This window comes from Glycine soja, chromosome 18 (genome assembly GCF_004193775.1).
Source record: "Glycine soja cultivar W05 chromosome 18, ASM419377v2, whole genome shotgun sequence".
NCBI classification, from domain to species: Eukaryota; Viridiplantae; Streptophyta; class Magnoliopsida; order Fabales; family Fabaceae; genus Glycine; species Glycine soja.
The window spans coordinates 32097977-32119432 of record NC_041019.1 but is presented as its reverse complement, the minus strand read 5'-3'; positions in this window follow the sequence as shown (position 1 = coordinate 32119432).

The following is a 21456-nucleotide window of genomic DNA, read 5'->3' as shown; positions in this document are numbered from 1 at the left end:
TAATTAACTCCTTGTGCATACAAACACACAAATGTACAACTAGCAGGTCTATTTTGAACCATGAAACTTTTTTTATCTCTGACACTAAAAATCTTAAGGGATCATTAGGTGGGATTGCCCACAGAACTTTTGAGTACTTCTAATAATGTCAATTGTGCATACTACTATTTGTTGTTATTAATTAGAAAATTTTGGGTATTGCAGTTGTGAAAGGTGCTATGTACTTGAGTTTGGTGCATTCAAATGCCTTGTATCAGTTTGTGCTCCTACTTCAATATCCACTTCCACCAGCCATGAATATAGGTACCTTAAATCTACCTTACGGTCAAATATACTTTTTGATTTCTTGAAATATCTCAATTCAATTTTAGTCTCTATAAGAATTCAATGTTTTTATTCTCTATGCTTTTACATAAAACACATGCTTTTAGTTTAACAGTAATAATAAATTACACAGACACATGCAGAAGATTAAATTATTACTCTAGGAGTAAGTCACGTGTGATCATCATAGCCAAACCTAAAGCACGTCTTAGAAAGGGTACTTTCTAAGATGGTCCTAGGTAAGAACTGTCTTAGAAATTATACTTTCTAAGACGATTCTTTTGCTAACAATCGTCTTAGAAAGTTTGGCTTTTCTACGACGGTTACTTTATAACCATCATTAAAAGTCTCAACTTTTAATGACGTTTGATGTAAAAATTTCTATTAACCGTCGTTAAATGTCTGTTTTGCAGTAGTGTGTTTTCACTCTCAATAAAAAATTATCTACAATTTTAAGAAAATGAATGTGCAATTTATGAAAATGTTGAATGTAATTAATTTTCAAGCTTTATGGCATTGACTATTATAAAATAAGACTGACTAATATTCCATTTGGTTAAAAGAAATTTTTCAAAATTGAAATGATCCTGGTAACTACCCTTTGGTTTTCATTTTTACAATGACTATTTTACCCTTTAAAATTTACATTTTTTTATTCATGTAACCACCCATGTTAAATAAACAGTTCATGTAAGCACTGATTATACATAAATTGTTCACTTTCTTTAAAACACAATGTCAACCTACATTTTTTTTTTATGAACAAAGCCACCAACTCTTGAATTCATGAACTCAGATCCCAATTTTCCTCACAGTCCAACTTGTAGAATATTTTTGAAAATTATAAACAAATCAATTTCTAAATGGAAAATAAAACTGAAAGGCACAAGTCCATTGTTGTTTTGTAAAGTTAAGCAAAAGTTAGTCACTTTCAGCTTTAAAGTACAGGGTACAAACTGAAAGGCACATGTCATCAATAGCTTGTTGTTTTGTTTACTTTTTGGTTATATTTTTGTCACTATTTTTGGTCATCCTTAACCAATTAAAAAGAAAACAATAGTGTTTCAATTTCTCTGCCTCATTTACTATTCAATCTTTAGCAAATGGTTTTGGTAGTAGGTACAAGTTTTTGACTCAAACTAACGAAGTTAAGTGTTTTTTTACAATCAGTATACTTGAGTCCATAGTTGTGCAAACCATAGAACTGCCGTCTTCCCACTCCTTGATTTTGTTAATGATCATTTTTCGAGGTATGTATTTGTTTGTCCCACTCCTGTGGTTATTATATGCTTGTTGATATATGACTATTGTTTTATATAACCATTTATGTGCATTGCGAGTGAACCTTAGTTTATCGTTTGAGATTGAATACAACAATTAATATGAATAGTTTGCATTAATCAATGTATTCAATCTTGAATTGTTCGTTTGGACAGTTTAGGAAAACTAATTTTTTATAGATTCATACGTATAGGATAATTGACTTTTCTTAAATTTGACGATATTTTGGTATAGTGCATTTCACTTTGTTCTCCGAGTGCATATTTGAGTGTGTTGGATGATGACATGTCATCATTTTCATCTCGTGTACTTGGAGACCAATGCAAAATGCTGTCAAAATTTCGTCAAATTTAACAAAAGACAATTACCCTTTACGTATGAAGATACTATAAAAAATGTCGTCTTGAATGGGATAGGGCCATACCTTTAATGAAAAAAATGAGATTTTTGTGCATGCCGGATAACTTCATTAAGTGTCACAGCAAAGGAGAAACATGGATCAAAGTTAGATAAAAGCATCACACATTAGTGATGAGTATGACAGTGGGGTTGAACAATTCCTGGTATTTATAGAATGCAATGCAACTTCTTTGCATGGGAAATTTTTCTATCCCTGTGTTAAATGTGGGAATGGGAGACGCCAAACGATAAATGACATAAGATCACATCTTATATGTGATGGGATCATTCCTTCTTACACAAAATGGATATGGCATGGTGAATTGCCATACATGCCAATTGTCCCTCAAACTAAGCCTCTTCATGAAGACATTGGACATCGTATAGAAGACATGATTCGCGACCTTGGGCAAGACGGTTTTCAGCAAGCACATGCACCTTTGTATAAGAAAATAAAAAATGATTCTAAGAAGATTTTATGTCCAGTGGGAATGGAGTACCAAAAAATCCATGCATGCCCTAATGATTGCATTTTGTACAGAAATCATTATGCAGAAATGCGTAAGTGCCCTACATGAGGGGCATCACGATACAAAGAGAAAGAAGACGAATGCAGTGATGATGCAACAACAAACAACAGTTGTCCAACAAAGGTGCTGGTATCTTCTAGTAATACCACAATTTAAGCGATTGTTTGCTAATGTGCATGACACAAAAAACCTTACGTGGCATGCAAATGGTAGAAAACTGATGGACTGCTTCGACAATCAACTGATTCTCCACAATGGAAGACAATTGATCGTTTCTATCCAGATTTTGCAAACGACCCAAGAAACCTTAGGCTTGATCTTGCTTCAGATGGAATGAATCCTTTTGATAACTTAAGCACTAACCATAATTCATGGCCTGCTTTGCTGATGATTTACAACCCTCCTCATTGGTTATGCATCAAGCGAAAGTACATATTGCTTTGTATGAGGATTGCGGGTCTAAGGTAGCCAAGGAATGATTTTGATGTGTATCTAAGTTCGTTAATCGAAGACTTGAAAAAATTGTTGGAAGATGGGGTTGATGTGTGGGATAAGAATCTACAGTAGACCTTCAAGTTGCGTACTATTGTTTTTTGTACCATTAATCACTTTTCAACATATGAAAATTTGACTGGATATAGTGTCAAAGGACATCACGCATGTCCAATCTATGAGAAAAATACAAGCTTTATCCAATTTAAACACGGAAAGAAGACAGTATATAGTAGGGACCAAAGATTCTAAAAAATAACATGATTTAGCGACTGAGAAATTCAGTCGCAAAAACTGTCAGCGACCAAAATAGCGCCAAATGTTGTGGTCGCAAAAACCCTAGTCACTAAGTCATTAGTCACCAAATACCATTTCGGTCGGTACTTAGAGACCGACACATTTGGTCACAAGAAAGTAAAATTTGATCACTACATATTTGATTGTTATTTTGCTTGGGAACAATTCAGCATACTTTGTCCCAAATTTGGTCGCTAATAAAAAATAAAAGTTTAAATGTAAAATAAATTAAAATAATATTTGGTGGCTATTTTTGGTGGCTTTTGAATAATTAATTTTAAATATAAATGAAATAAAAATAATTTTCATTATCTATTGAATAATTAATTTTAAAATAAAATTAAAAAAAATGACTTTTGGTCGCTAATTCAGTGGCTAAGTTTATAATAGAATACATAAAAAATACTTCAGTCGCTAGTTTGGTCGCTAGTAAATAATTAATTTTAGAATAAAATGCATTTCGGTTGCTAATTCAGTCGCTATTCAATTTTTGATTTTAAATATTAAACTGATTAAAAATACAATATCGGCCGCAGATTCAATCACTAAACGAAAATATGTTGTATTTTTTATTTTTCCATATTACATTTTGACCTACTTAATATATCGACTGTAAATATAATTTTAAATTAAATTGGATAATCAAACTTATAAATATAAGTGGACATTCATAATGAGTGAATACATCTAATAACAAAGTTCTATTTTAAAGATTGAAAAAGTGCAAATTCAAAGTTTAATAAAGTTCAAATTCATAACTAACATGACATAATCAAACTAAAATAACCAGGAGTTAATGGTCGTTTGACATGTCATGAGGATGATCAACCTAAGTATCATCAACATGGTGCTCAGTTCCATCCACTATGGTAGTCGATGTACTAGGAGCTGGCATGATAGACTGAATATGCAAATGTTGTACATATAAACACACAAGAGACATCCTATTAAGTACATCAAATTAAGTACACCTAGACTGGAGGCGCCATTGCCTAAGGCACATGTGTGGGAGCTAGCAGACCAAAAAACAAAGTTCAGATAGTTGTGAAGAGAGAAAAAAAACTTTGATTATTCATTTTTTTTACATTCTCGACTTTTAAAGTTAATTTTATTTTTTGACAAAAAATTCATGTTATTTTAAAATTTTAATTTTCATTTATAAAATTATACATGATTAATATAAATTTTAATTATGAAGGAACTAAGTTTCACTATTATTCTTGACATTCTCGACTTTTCAATGGAATTAATATGCTATCTTAAAAATTTGATTTTAATTTGTATATTAATATATGATTAATATAAATTTTAGCTAAGAAAAAACTAAATTACACAATTCTACAGTTTATTATGCACTGATTTTATTTACAATTTATATAAAAATAAGAATTATTTTAAAATGTAATTTAATCGTCCGTCGTTTCAATTAGTATGCAAGATACTAACCTCAACTCAAGCTTGCCATATATATATATATATATATATATATATATATATATATATATATATATATATCACTCTGCAAGATCTGTATTATATTCACCTCACAAACAAAAGAAAAAATTGTAAACAACATGAGTATTTTTTTTAAGATCAATGAGAATTGATCATCACGGGTTTGAAAGGATATGCCTGAATCTGAAATTAGTGCTATGTTTTAATATTTGATCTTTGTTAAATAATAGTATTGACAGGATAGAAAAGGGTGACCACTGAGTTTGCATCATCGCCATTGCCTATGCCTAGTGGGTTTGGTTAGTCATGACTCCTGAATATATATTGTGGAGAAGTTTGTGGCCTTGGTGGTGGGGAATCAGTTTTTTCAAAACTTTTTATGTTTGATATATAACCAAATCAAACACATTTTATATAATAAAAAAATATATTAAAAAGATATTTTTTGTATAATTAAATAAGAAATGTGACCGATAAATTTGTGATTTCCTAACAATTTCAGCTAATAAGTGTATTTAAAAGAGTGTTGCTACTCAAGAAACAAACAAACAATTACACCTGGAAAGAAATACACTAACCTTGGCATTTCCCTAGATTTGCTTCCAACATTCGTAGTTGGCTTGTCCTTAACTGGTTTCCTGTCAGCCACAACTTTAAAAACACATGGAATATCATTGATCAAACTAAATATGTTAGATCTGTATTAACAAATATAAATAAATGATATCTTCAATAAAACAAACCGTCTATTGAGTTTATACTATGACCCCTATTTGCTCAATTTGATCTGACATAGACTAAACCAAAAAAAAAAACATGCATATGAAAGGTCTTAGAAAAGTGATTTTAACTACCTGATTATGAAAATAAACATCGAACCAATTTATATCTGCCAATGAGCAATTTATGTCTGCCAATCATTAACTAACCTTAGGCTTATTTTTTTATGTGCTTTGGCATGTGTGCATAGTGTAGTGTGTTCAAATTTCCTTTAAGCAGCATGAGACATTGTCTCTATAATGTATGTCTTGGTTCTTCTCCCAAGTTAATCACGCAGTAAACACATCAATTTACTATATCCTTAAATACCAACTTATGTGTGTAAGCACTCAAAGAGAATGATAATGTAGATACTCAAAAAATGAAGCATTTTTCCAAGGCCCAAAAGAAAAGAAAAAAATTGTAAGGGATGTGACCTAGGTGCTCCAATAATTCATTGATCACTCACCTTAAGGTAAGCCACTACTTCCTGTTAAGTGTTTGGCCTATTTATTTAAGGACTTCAGAATTTCTCATCAAAGATTTCACTTGTTACCTCAAGAGAAAAATGCCTTTGCAAGTACTACATGTGGTTGAAAACTTGACATATTTAAACACATTTTTTGACAATATAGGTTGCCTATATAATGAGACTTAAGAGCTCGAAGTTTCAGCCTCCAGTTTACCACTTGTAGCTCAAGTATCTATTGTATTCTTAGCTCCTTTATATAATTTATGCTTTCTGGTAGCTAGCAAGACAGGAGGTAAGAATATAGTAATTATGTAAACATCAAAGTAACATGTGTTTCAGTACATGGATAACTTTCACTTTCAACTAAACATCTTGATTCATCTAATGAATGATTTGCACTCAAACTAATTAGAAGACATTTAGGCCTATTAAAAGAGCAAGCTCAAATTCATCTTAGGCAGCTACTATGGGAAATAGAAAGACAAGACAAACACACTTTTAAGTTCAATAACCTTCATAGCTTTTGGTGCATCAAGTTACTCCACCTTTAGCTTACTTCAATTACTTGTTCAAGCTGGAAAATATAAAGTTTGAGGCTCCCACTATTACTTAGGACTAGAGTAAGCATTTCCCTTTATTAGTTTTAGTCATCCCAAATATAATGCTTAGCATCACTCTTAATTTTATCATTTTGAGCTTTAGATGCTAAGGGAGGAAAAACAGAAGCAACCAAATAATTCACAATATTAGCAAACCAGGGAGTGGGGAAGGAATCAGAAATACTATACATAATGTAGAAATGGTCATCTGGAAAATCATCCTGAATGGGTGAGTCCTCAAGCACACGCTCAATCCTACTCAGATGGTCAGCCATGAGGTTCTGCGCACCGCTCCGATCACGGATCTCCAAATCAAACTCTTGGAGCCAAAGCATCCACCTGATCAATCTAGGCTTTGATTCAGACTTCTTCAACATGTACTTTAGAGCTGCATAGTCAGTATAAACAATAACACGAGTACTAAGCAAATATGAACGAAATTTTTCAAGAGCAAAAACTATCACTAATACCTCCTTCTCTGTGGTAGTGTAATTTTCTTGAGCAGCATCCAAAGTTCTGGAAGCGTAGTAGATCACCCGAGGCAACTTATCAATCTTTTGAGCAAGGACAACCCCCAATGCGTAATTGGATGCATCGCACATTAACTCAAATGGGGCTGTCCAATCAGGTGCTGGAATGATAGGGGTGGTAGTCACTGCGCACTTGAGGCAATCAAAAGCCTCTTTGCATTGGTCATCAAAATCAAACTCCACCTCCTTTTGCAGCAAATTAGATAGTGGAAGGGCCACTTTGCTAAAATCCTTGATAAAGCGCCTATAAAACCCTGCATGACCAAGAAAAGGACGAACCTTTCGCATGCAAGAGGGGTAAGGAAATTGTGAAATAACATCTATTTTTGCAGGGTCTACCTCTATGTCCCTATTCGAAATTATATGCCCCCTAAAACTATACCTTGTTCTACCATGAAGTGACATTTTACAAAATTCAGCACAAGGTTAGTTTCAATGCATCTATTAAGAACTCTATCCAGACTATCCAAACATGCATCAAAAGAGGATCCATAAACAGTAAAATCATCCATAAACACCTCTATGCAACCCCCTAAAAAATCACTGAAAATGCTAAGCATACACCGTTGGAAGGTACCAGGGGCGTTGCATAGGCCAAAGGGCATCCTCCTATAGGCAAAAGTGCCAAAGGGACAGGTGAATGTGGTCTTTTCTTGATCCTCAGGAGCAATATGAATTTGTAAATAACAAGAAAAACCATCAAGAAAATAGTAATGAGACTTACCTGCCAAGCGCTCAAGCATTTGATCAATGAAAGGCAGGGGAAAATGATCTTTTCTAGTTACCTGATTCAGCCTCTTATAATCAATGCAGACTCGCCAGCTGTTCTGCACTCTTATGGGAATAAGCTCATCCTTTTCATTCTTGATCACTGTGAGGCCTGTCTTCTTAGGAACCACTTGGACTGGACTCACCCACTGGCTGTCAGAAATGGGGTAGATGATTCCAGCTTGTAAGAGCTTGGTCACTTCCTTTTTCACCACATCTAGAATGACGGGGTTGAGTCGCCGCTGTGGCTGCCTCACTGGCTTAGCTCCATCCTCTACAAGTATCCTATGCATGTAGGTAGATGGCCTAATACCAGGAGTGTCTGGTAAAGTTCATCCAATGGCTTTCTTGTGCTTCTTGAGAACTAGCAGCAACAAGGGATGCAGAGATGATTGCCAGAAATTTTTCCTTGTCCTCCAGGTAAGCATATTTGAGGGTTGCTGGTAAAGGCTTCAACTCTGGTGTGGGTGGTGGCTGAACAGTGGGAGGAACCAGGGTAGGAGTAGAAGAAGGTTCCTCAGCCTGTATCTCATAAAGCAAGTCAGAAGTATATGTACTTCCTACAACATGGTTAGTGCATTCCGACTCTAAAAAATCGACATCAAGAGGTACAACACTAGACTTAAATTCAAATTCACTCTCAGCATAAAAGTCAGACACAGGATCAAATTCAAACTCAGGTTCAGATTCAATGCATAAGGAATGACAAGTATGCAAATCAGATAAAAATGGATGTTTCCTACCATGAAGAACAGAATCAAAATCAAACATATAATCTGATCAATTATCTCAACACGAAAAATAGAATGATCCTAAGATGGATGTTTCATGGCATCAAGAATGTTAAAATGAACAACAATATCACCAAATTCCATAGACAATGTGCCAACGTAAACATCTATCTTGGTTCGGGCTATTTTCATAAATGGTCTGCCTAAAATAATTGGATTTGAACCATGGGAAAATCCCTTTTCCATATTAAGAACATAAAAATCATCAGGAAAAATAAGTTCACCAACCCGAACCAGCACATCCTCTATGAAACCTGCGGGATAAGCAACACTTCTATTTTCCAAATAAATCACCACATGCAGATTGCAAAGGTCCAAGAGATAAAGAATTGAAAATGGACAGAGGCATGCCACTAACTGATGCTCCTAGATCTAGCATGGCATTCTCAAATATATTGTTCCCAATAATGCAAGGTATACAGAAAGTACCTGGGTCCTTACATTTCTCAGGAATGTGAGGAACATATTTACCTATCAATGCTGACACATTTCTACCCATGCTAATCCTTTCATTGCCTTTGAGCTTCCTTTTGTGGGTGCACAGCTCCTTTAGAAACTTGGCATATCTTGGAATCTGCTTGATGACATCTAGTAGAGGTATGTTCACCTCTACTTTTCTGAAGGTCTCCAAGATCTCCTTTTCCGCTTCTTCCATCCTTTTGTTTGGGATTGCTCTAGGTGGGAATGGAAGAGGGATAAGAGGCTGTTGTAAGTCATAATTACTAGAAGAAGGTCCACCTGCATGAAAATTTTTGTTAGGAAGCTTTCTCTTTTGTGCAACTATCTCATCCTCTTTTTCAGGTGTAGGTGCTGCTACTGGTGGAGGCACTTGAATTTGGTTGCCAGACCTCAAGGTGATGGCACTCACATTTTTCGGATTCTTCACAGTTTATGAAGGCAATTTGTCAGAATTTTGGGACTGAGCTTGGTTCAACTGAGTAGCCATCTGCCCCATCTGATTTGTTAGATTCTGAATGGAGGCTCTTGTCTCTTGCTGAAATTGCATATTCTGGATGGTCATTTTCCTCACTAACTCTTCTAAGGAAGGTTGAGGAGGAGCCTCAGTTGCTTGTTGTCTTTGTTGTGACTACTGTTGTTGTTGCTACTGTATTGGAGGAGGAACATATGGCTTGCTTGGACCAGCAACATTCTGAAAAGGAGGGACAAGCTGTTGTTGTTGTGGAGGACTTGTCCATCTCAGATTTGGATGATTCCTCCAACTTGGATTGTATCTGTTGCTTGAAAGGTCATAATTATTCTGCTGTTGTTGGTTTTGCCATTGAGGAGGTCTATTATAAATGTTTGCAGCATAAGCTTCAGGTTGCTTATTGACTCCAGATTGCTGCAAAGAAGGACAGAGATCTGTATGGTGATCTACAGAAGAACATAGACCACAGGCTCTTGCAACAGGTGCAAATTTCTGATTCATGGCAAGCTGAGTTACTAGGTTGACCAAGGCATCAAGTTTTCCCTCAAGTTTTTTATTTTCAGCAGATGAAGATGAATCCATGGCCAACTCATGGAATCCTCTAAGGACAATAGCATCATTTCTTGCACTGAATTGTTGGGAGTTGGAAGCCATCTTCTCAATCAAATTCTTAGCCACAGCAGGGGTCATATCACTAATCCACCACTGGCAGCATCAATCATACTCCTCTCCATGTTGCTAAGTCCCTCATAGAAATATTGCAGAAGGAGTTGCTCAGAAATCTGGTGGTGAGAACAACTTGCACACAATTTCTTGAATCTTTCCCAGTACTCATACAACCTCTCTCCACTAAGTTGCCTTATGCTTGAAATGTCTTTTCTGATGGTAGTGGTCCTAGATGCAGGGAAGAATTTCTCCAAGAACACCCTCTTAAGGTCATCCAAGCTGAAAATGGACCTGGGAGCAAGGTAGTATAGCCAATCTTTTGCCACTCCCTCTAGAGAATGTGGAAAAGCCTTTAGAAAGATATGATCTTCTTGGACATCAGGGGGCTCTATGGTGGAACGGCTGATTTTTGGATTTTGGGAGACCCCAACCGGCTTCAGGGGGTTGCCACAATATGGGAAATTTTTTTCTACCCCAAATGCATATATAATAATAGTTATTTTGATACCCGGAGCAAAAGTTATGGCCGTTTTAAGTTTTGCTAAAAACAAATTCCAAAAATTTTTGTCTCTCTCAAATAATGTAACACCAAGTGCTCCTGGTATTTTTCACACAAAATATGGATCAAAAGAAGCTACCACACAAAAAATCAGCCAAAAATAACAACTCTAACTATCAAAACAAAAATCGTTAATTAAATTGCAAAATCCGTTGCTAATTCTCAATCGCTAATCATTGTTCATCAATGTTCACAGTAAAACAAAAGGTTGAATCAGTCGCTGAATCAGTCGCTAAAACAGTGGCTAAACAGGGAATGCAATTGAAATGCAAAACATAACGCTACACAAAATAAGATAACTAAACACTATTATGAACCTTTGGCCCACTACTCCCCGGCAACAGCGTCAAATTTGATCGAGGTCGTACCCGAATCAAATAAACATTAAAAATGCAGTATCTAGGAAGTGATCCTAGGTCGTGTCCCAACGAGCAATGGTCAACCAAATGTTCATAACAGATAGTAATAAAATAGTAACGAATGGGGGGGGGTTGTTTGTTTTTTGTAAATTAAACAGCAAGTAAACTTGAATTAGAAAATATCATAATTAAAACACGTTGTTTCCCCTTGATTCACAAGCAAGTCTCTTATCCTAGGTTACGAGGATTTATCCTTTATCAGTTCAACCATTTAATCCAACCCTAAATTAAATTACTAAGTGAAATTTAACATAAGGCATTCATTATGTGATTAAGCAACACATACACCAATTAATCATGAATGAAACTGATCATTAAACATGAACGTAAATTAAGCACAGAGACAATTAATCAAGCACTAAGCATGCATGGATTAGTAGCAACAAATACAGAGTAATTGGTGAAGAGGAAAAACTGAGCAAAATGCAATAGTAATAATAAAACCACTAAAAAAGCTGTGCTTGATCCTCCAGAGAAAACAATGCTGGAGACTTAGTCTTCCATTAATCAATAGCAAACAAAATTGTAGTAGAAAACGAAGAAAACTAGAATTATTCTCCAAAACAAAAAAGCTAGAATTATATCTGTTAGCTATTGTTAAGACTATTTTATATTGTTGTTATCTTTTATTCTTTTGTTACAACAACTTTATCTTTAAGTAGTTTAGATCCTATTTTGTAGCTACTAGTTAGTTGATTTTGTTATCCCCAAAGCTGTATATATACAATCCTGATGTATCACTCAATTAATTAATAAAAGTATATGTTTAGATCTCTCTTTATGGTATCAGATTAGCCTATTACTTAACAACTTTCCTTTCTTTGATCCTGCCATGTCTACCTTTGAAACCTCCCTTACTAACTCAAATGTCTCCTCCAACTTAAAAGATCTGGTGGAGTTCAACATTACTACTCAACTCCCTATCAAACTCAACTCTTCCAATTATCCTGTGTGGTTTGAACAGGTTGACTCTCTCCTTATAGCCGTGATCTTGTTGGTCATGTCACTGGTGACACACCTTGCCCTCCCAAAACCATTGGTGTTGGTGAGTCTGCAGCACCTAACCCAAACTATTCCCTATGGATCCGCCAAGATAAATTATTTTACCTCTCGTGCTACCTGGCTTGCTCTCCAACAAGCCTTCTCTAACAGATCTCGATCTCCAATTATGTCGCTTAAGGATCGTCTAAATTCTGTCTCCAAAGTCATATCTTTTGTCTCTTGCTACTTGTAGTCTATTTAGTCCATTGCTAGTGAATTGGCTCTAATCAGGCACCGTCTTGATGATCTTGGCCCTGCTAGGACTAAATGAAGATAATGTGTACAGGCTACCCTTTTCTAGGTCTAGTATCTCTAGTAGCTACCCTTTAGAAATTGTGTACTTTGATGTTTAGGGCCTTGCTCCTTTTAATTCAATTAATGGTTTTTGTTACTATGTCATTTTTATTGATCACTTCTCCAAATATGTATGGCTTTATCCTATGAAACTTAAATCTGATGTCTCACTACTTTTCCAATATATTAAAAATCTAGTGGAAAAGCAATTCACCACAAAAATCAAAACCTTTTATTCTGATAATGGCAGTGAATTTATAAAACTTGGTTCCTTTTTTTCAATAGCATGGTATTTATCATCTAACTACCCCTCCTCATACACCTGAACATAATGGTCTCTCTGAAAGTAAACGCCGACACCTAACTGAAACTGCATGTTGTCTCCTCAATAATGCTTCCCTTTCTCCTAACTTTTGGCCATATGCTTTTCAAACTGCAGCATATCTCATTAATCGATTACCTACCACCAGCCTAGGCATGACCACCCCTTACCATATTGTATTTGACAAACCACCCAATTACACAAAATTAAAAACATTTGGTTGTCTCTGTTTTCCCTGGCTTAAACACAATACAAACAACAAACTAGAACAAAGATTTGAACCATGCCTTTTCCTTGGCTACAACCCCACTCAGATACATCTGTTACAATTTTAAAATAACAAAACCTATTATTCCAGACATCTTCAATTTTTGGTAGATATTTTTCCTCTCATCATCTCCTAAAAATCCTCCAACACCCTCATCAATCTCAAATTCTGAACAGTTACCACGTGTGCCTCATATACCCTTAACCAATATTATCCCTCATGCCAATATCCAATCTTCCCCACTACATAGCCAATCACCCAATTCAACAACACCTACATCTCCTCCTCTCATTTCTCCTCCCAACATAATCAGAGCAGACCAACACACACCACCACAACCAACACCTTATGAGGCCCCTGTTGGATCAAGTGGCCTCAGAATAATTAAGAAAGGGGGGTTGAATTAATTATTAATGTGTCTTGACTAATTAAAAATTTATCCTTCTTAATGTTACTAGATTCAACTAGGCTTTTACTACTAAGTTAAGAAAGTAAAGAACATAAACAATAACTTAACCAAAAGTAAAAGCGGCAATTAAAAGTACACAGTGGAAATTAAAGAGTGTAGGGAAGAAGAAGACAAACACAAGATTTATACTGGTTAGGCAACAACCCATGGTTACATCCAGTCCCCAAGAAACCAACGGTTCTTGAGATTTCTTTCAACCTTGTAAAATCCTTTACAAGCCAAAGATCCACAAGGGATGTACCCTCCCTTGTTCTCTTTGAAAAACCAAGTGGATGTACCCTCCACTTGAACTGATATGCAAGAGATGTACCCTCTCTTTTTCTCAGTATAACAACCCAAGTAGATGTACCCTCTACTTGTGCCACAAAGGATGTACCCTCCAATGTGTTAGGACAAAGAATTCTTAAGCGGTTAGTCCCTTGAATTCTCTGTGAGGGGGATACAAAAGATATCTCAGGTGGTTAGTCCTTTGAAATCTTTTGTATAAAGGGAAAGGGAAAAAGATATCTCAGGCGGTTATTCCTTTGAAATCTTTTGTAAGAAACAAAAGATATCTAAGGCGGTTAGTCCTTTGAAATCATTTGCCAAGAGGGAGAAGGGAAGAAACAAAAGAATTCTCAGGCGATTAGTCCTTTGAATCTTTTGAGAAGAGAAAGAAGGGAATGAAGAAAAAGAATAGCACAAGTTTCTGGTCAATGAACTTTTCTTGAAAGAGAAAGTATTGAACAAAAACTCTTAGAAAAATGAAGAGAAATGAATGAAAGAAATCAGTCTTTTTGAATGAAAGGAATCACTCTTAGTTGTATTTGAAATTCGTGCCATGGTCACATATTTATAATCATTTGATGACTCAAATTAAAGTTTGTGACTTTTGGCAATTTCTTTAAAAACTAGTCACCTTTTAAAAATTGTGACTCTTTTGAAAACTAGTCACTTTAAAAGTTGTGACTTTTGAAAAACTCTTCAGAAATAAGTCGCTTTAAGAATTGTGACTTTTGGTAATTTATTTTTTGAAATCAGTCACTGGTAATCGATTACTATTTGTCGCAACCTACCCTTCGGCGGGAGGGCGACGCGTGACTCGCGGGAGCATGTTCCAAGAAAGGAATGTGCACGGAGTCGCCACCAACGTTTATTTGAGGAAAATGTCGGAAAAACCGGAAAAGACGTGATCTACGAACTTTAAGTGAAAGGTTCGGGAGTTGTATTTACGCACGGGGAAGGTATTAGCACCCCACACGTCCGTCACAAGAGACGGCAACCCTTAATCGAATGTGCAAATGTGACTTCAATTTTATGTTATTTTCCCTTTATACGTTCTTATGTCTTTTTTATGCCTTTTGTCGCAACCTACCCTTCGGCGGGAGGGTGATGCGTGACTCGCGGGATGCGTGTTCCACGAAAGGAATACGCGCGGAGTCGCCACCAACGTTTATTTGAGGAAAATGTCGGAAAAACCGGAAAAGACGCGATCTACGAACTTTTAAGTGAAAGGCTCGGGAGTTGTATTTACGCACGGGGAAGGTATTAGCACCCCATACGTCCGTCACAAGGGACGACAGCCTTTAATCGAATGTGCAAACATGACTTTGATTTTTACGTTCCCTTTTATGTCTTTATATCCTTTATACCCTTTTTATATTTTTTCTCTTTTTGTGGTCGACAAGGGTGTTTCCCTTTGCTCCTACGTATTCCTCAATTGCGACGAGGAAATCAGACCTACGTAGTTCTTTCTTATGCGTGAATCAAGTGATTCTTTTTTACTTGAAAGGTGATCATTTTAAGGCGTTTGACCTTAAAAATGATCCATTTTACTTAGTAAGAAATTGAAATGATAAACTTCCAAAAACCTATTTTTGTGGACGAGCTTGACTAGGCGAGTTGATTTTAGCCTTAGTTTCACTTTAGTTATTAGTCAATTCGATTAAGAATGAGAAATCCCAAAGAGAAAACGTCCAATTGATTTTTCGCTTTATTTTACTAAAGGGGTATTTTTTTAATTTTTTATTATTATATTATTATTTACCTCTTTTTTTGGTTTCCAACGTGGTTGCGGCACGACCGATCGGTCGGAATTCATTTCAACCAAAGTTAACGGATAATACAATTCAAACTATCGGTGGAAATTTATTTTATTTTTAGGTTAAGCGAGAAATGACTTAAATAAAATGGCTTAAGCATGTCAAAAGGGGGTATAAAAAGTGAATGACACGAGAATAAAAATACATGAAACCAAATGTGGACCACCACGGGTACATAGAATGAATTGAAAAGCTTGGTTTGAGGTACTTACCCGTTGAAGACTGAAGAACGATCAAGAACGAATGAAGAACGTCGAAGAACGGTCGAAAACCATCGCGAAATCACTCACAGAAACGTTACGGAAGCGCCTCGGCTTGGATTTTCTTCACGGAAACAATTTTCCTAAGCAAATTCGAAAGAGAGAGAAGTGCCAAAGGGGCTGAACCCTTTTCTACTTCACTTCTCCCCCTATTTATAGAAAATTGGGGGAGAAGCTTGCCACCCAGCTCGCCCAGGCGAGCAGGGTTGCTTCCTCCAGAAGCAACAGCCTTCTGGAGGAATCTTCTGGAGGGCCCATGTGGGCCTGGTTGCTATTTGCACCCCCATTTTTACTAAGTACACCCCCTGCCTTTTTTTGGTGATTCTTTTTTCGTAAAGTTACGGAAACTTACGAATTTCGTAACGATACTTGTTTTCTTTCCATAATGTTACGGAACCTTGCGGATTACATAATCATCCTCTTTTTTGACTTACGGAATGTTATGGAACCTCACTAATTGTGCAACGATGTTTCCATTTGATTTCCGGTGTGTCACGGAACCTTACAGATTGTGCATCAATATTTTCTTTTGATTTCCGGCATGTCCCAGAACTTCACAAATTGCCTAATGATGGGTGCCAAGCACCTCACAAGGACCAAACAAAAGTTGCATGTCATCAAGCACAGGTCCCCGGACGAAATTAGGGTATGACAGTTGCCCTTCTTTACTTGTCTTTTATTGGAGATAAAAGGGAAGTAAAGATAAGACACTAATTTCGTTCCTCTCGGTTGACGAGAGTCGCAGGTGACCATAAAATATCTCTGCATGCAACTGACTTGTTGTCCCTGGGGGAACAAAAGGTGCAGAAGACGATGTCAGTCTCTGCATGCTATCAAGCGTTCTGTCTTACAGATAGCAAAAGAATGTTTATACGGATAACCACTCGGGTATTTCTGCCCATCAGCGTGACTCAACAGTCAGTATGACAGATCTTGTGAGCGCGGAAGATGACGTAAATCTCCGCGTGTCAACAGGCTTGTCGGCCGCAATTGACGAAGGGCGCAGAATGACCATAATTTGTCTCTGCGTGCCATCGGACACAACTGTGTCTGAATGGCAAAAAGGTGTGCGGAATGACCATAATTTGTCTCCGCACGTCATCGGGCCCACCGCCTCTGGATGACAAAAGGGCGCAGAATGACCATAATTTGTCTCTGCGTGGCATCGGACACAACTGTGTCTGAATGGCAAAAAGGTGTGCGGAATGACCATAATTTGTCTCCGCACGTCATTGGGCCCGCCGCCTCTAGATGACAAAAGGGCGCAGAATGACCATAATTTGTCTCTGCGTGCCATCGGACACAACTGTGTCTGAATGGCAAAAAGGTGTGCGGAATGACCATAATTTGTCTCCGCACGTCATCGGGCCCGCCGCCTCTGGATGACAAAAGGGCGCAGAATGACCATAATTTGTCTCTGCGTGCCATCGAACACAACTGTGTCTGAATGGCAAAAAGGTGTGCGGAATGACCATAATTTGTCTCCGCACGTCATCGGGCCCACCGCCTCTGGATGACAAAAGGGCGCAGAATGACCATAATTTGTCTCTGCGTGGCATCGGACACAACTGTGTCTGAATGGCAAAAAGGTGTGCGAAATGACCATAATTTGTCTCCGCACGTCATCGGGCCCGCCGCCTCTGGATGACAAAAGGGCGCAGAATGACCATAATTTGTCTCTGCGTGCCATCGGACACAACTGTGTCTGAATGGCAAAAAGGTGTGCGGAATGACCATAATTTGTCTCCGCACGTCATCGGGCCCGCCGCCTCTGGATGACAAAAGGGCGCAGAATGACCATAATTTGTCTCTGCGTGCCATCGAACACAACTGTGTCTGAATGGCAAAAAGGTGTGCGGAATGACCATAATTTGTCTCCGCACGTCATCGGGCCCGCCGCCTCTGGATGACAAAAGGGCGCAGAATGACCATAATTTGTCTCTGCGTGGCATCGGACACAACTGTGTCTGAATGGCAAAAAGGTGTGCGGAATGACCATAATTTGTCTCCGCACGTCATCGGGCCCGCCGCCTCTGGATGACAAAAGGGCGCAGAATGACCATAATTTGTCTCTGCGTGCCATCGGACACAACTGTGTCTGAATGGCAAAAAGGTGTGCGGAATGACCATAATTTGTCTCCGCACGTCATCGGGCCCGCCGCCTCTGGATGACAAAAGGGCGCAGAATGACCATAATTTGTCTCTGCGTGCCATCGAACACCACTGTGTCTGAATGGCAAAAAGGTGTGCGGAATGACCATAATTTGTCTCCGCACGTCATCGGGCCCGCCGCCTCTGGATGACAAAAGGGCGCAGAATGACCATAATTTGTCTCTGCGTGCCATCGAACACAACTGTGTCTGAATGGCAAAAAGGTGTGCGGAATGACCATAATTTGTCTCCGCACGTCATCGGGCCCACCGCCTCTGGATGACAAAAGGGCGCAGAATGACCATAATTTGTCTCTGCGTGGCATCGGACACAACTGTGTCTGAATGGCAAAAAGGTGTGCGAAATGACCATAATTTGTCTCCGCACGTCATCGGGCCCGCCGCCTCTGGATGACAAAAGGGCGCAGAATGACCATAATTTGTCTCTGCGTGCCATCGGACACAACTGTGTCTGAATGGCAAAAAGGTGTGCGGAATGACCATAATTTGTCTCCGCACGTCATCGGGCCCGCCGCCTCTGGATGACAAAAGGGCGCAGAATGACCATAATTTGTCTCTGCGTGCCATCGAACACAACTGTGTCTGAATGGCAAAAAGGTGTGCGGAATGACCATAATTTGTCTCCGCACGTCATCGGGCCCGCCACCTCTGGATGACAAAAGGGCGCAGAATGACCATAATTTGTCTCTGCGTGCCATCGGACACAACTGTGTCTGAATGGTAAAAAGGTGTGCGGAATGACCATAATTTGTCTCCGCACGTCATCGGGCCCGCCGCCTCTGGATGACAAAAGGGCGCAGAATGACCATAATTTGTCTCTGCGTGCCATCGAACACAACTGTGTCTGAATGGCAAAAAGGTGTGCGGAATGACCATAATTTGTCTCCGCACGTCATCGGGCCCGCCGCCTCTGGATGACAAAAGGGTGCAGAATGACCATAATTTGTCTCTGCGTGGCATCGGACACAACTTTGTCTGAATGGCAGAAAGGTGTGCGGAATGACCATAATTTGTCTCCGCACGTCATTGGGCCCGCCACCTCTGGATGACAAAAGGGCGCAGAATGACCATAATTTGTCTCTGCGTGCCATCGGACACAACTGTGTCTGAATGGAAAAAAGGTGTGCGGAATGACCATAATTTGTCTCTGCATGTCATATGACCTCAGGGTCAGTATGACAGAGATTGTGGAGCGGCCGACAAAAGCAAGGCTCTTCTCCTACGTATCCTCCAATGAGGAACTCAGACCTACGTAGTTCTGGATAACTTGTGAGACTTGAAAAAGTCTCGGTGTTTTCTCCACTAAAATGCAAACATGCTTTAGTAAAGAGACAAATATTCCAACTGATTAGAGCAGCATATGCTTTTTGGAGTGAAAAACAATGCGTCTACCGGGGAAGGAGAGTCTGCTGATGAAACCCCCCCATAACCATAAATGAGATTTTGGATGTTAGCATTTCGTTTCTAAATGACCATTTAGAGGAAACACTGGGTTCAACAAAAATAGAAGAAAATCACTCAGAGTGTATCAACCTCGCACAGGTAAGTGTTTCATCCTAATTTCGAACCATAGATATGACACGACTTGACTTTGCGAATTATTTCCTATCAAATCAAAGATTACATGTGTGATCATGGATCAATAGGACTTCCCTTGGAAATGGGTTCTTTTGGTGGGTTTTTCGGCTTTTGATTGATCTGATTTTTTTTTTCTGGCTTTTGATTTTTTTGGCTTTTGATTTCTTTGGCTTTTTCCTTTTCTGTTCTTGTTTGACGCGAGGCAAACAAGTCACCGACGCACAGGATTTTGGTTGGCAATCAAAGGGAGAAGACCACTTTAGGTCTTGGTTTCCTTTCCTTCCTTTTGTTCATTTGGTGACAATTCTGTATTGTTCAGATATTGTCTGGTCAAAAGACCTTTCTGCACATTTCTTCTGCTTCTTTGATCAGGAACTTTCTTTCCTTCCCTTTTCTTTTTCTTTTTTTACTTTCTCCCATTCTTTGATTGGGAATTTCCTTTCTTCTCTTTTCTGCTTCCGGGGGTAAGGATTGACATTCTCACCCTGGGTCAAGGTTTATGGTAAGTTAGGATTTTGGCTCAAGGCTTGTAGAATGACTAGACATGATACATGTCAGGGTTTGGTTTGGTTCAAGGATAAAAAGGGATGCCCCACATTATTTCCATGACATAAATGCAAAAATGATGATTTGGAAACTTTATGCAAAACTGGTCATGCATGCACCTATGTGGACACTCAAGTGTCAAATTTTTATGGTCATGTGATGCTAGGGCTCAGGATTCATTTCCCTTATTTTAGTCAACCCAACGTTTCCAAAACATGTTCTTTTATCCATTTGTGCATTCATCCGAGTCCATTTTGGGCGTCCGAGAAAATTTTCACAGCGTCCACCCTTCAGGTGTACACACATTTTTTCAAAAACTAGCTATGATCGGAGAATTTTCCTTTCAATCAACAGTCGGAAATCATCTCTTTCAAAAACATGTTGGTTCTTTATCTTCTATTTTCCTTCTTTTTCTCCTTACTTGCTCTCTCTTTCCTTTTCTTTTTATTATTTTTATCATGATTTTTGTTTGTTTTATTTTTTGGACGATGTTCCTAAACGAAAAACTCTACATAGTTCCAGAATTTCAAACATCATTGATAATAACGATATAAACACTAAACCAAACAAAAATGTATGCGTTGTACAAATGACAATCGAAACAACAAAAACAAACATTAGTCTCTCAAGTAAAAAAAAATAACATAACATAAAAATGATAAAAGAAATACGAAAGAAAACATGAATCTGGGGGATCTCCCAGTCATGTAGCTCCACTCCCTCCCAAGAAGTCAAGCAAATCGGCCATCTCTTGGTCCTCGTGGGCCTCCTCTCCATCGTCGGGAGCCTCTGGGGGTGCCTCTCCTGCTTGGGCCTCGGGCCAATCCCCGGGCCATGCGACCTCTGCCCTGAACTGGTCTAGAGTAGGGCATGAAAAAGAAGCGAAGCCCTGACTCTGCATGCTGAGGCTCAGCTGGTAAAGAAAATCATGGGTTTGTACATGTGCCCGGTGGTTGGCTGCCTGCTGGCGAACCAAATGCCGTAAATACTACTCCATGTCAAACGACTCAGCCTGGCCAGCCTGATGAGGTGGCAGCGCGTCTGCGGCCTGCGGAGCATCCCCTTGAGCCTGTCTCTGGGTGCAGTACTTCTCAATAAAAGCTCGAGTGATGGGTGGCCGAATCACCTTGGTAGGTGCAACGGGGACTCCAAACGAC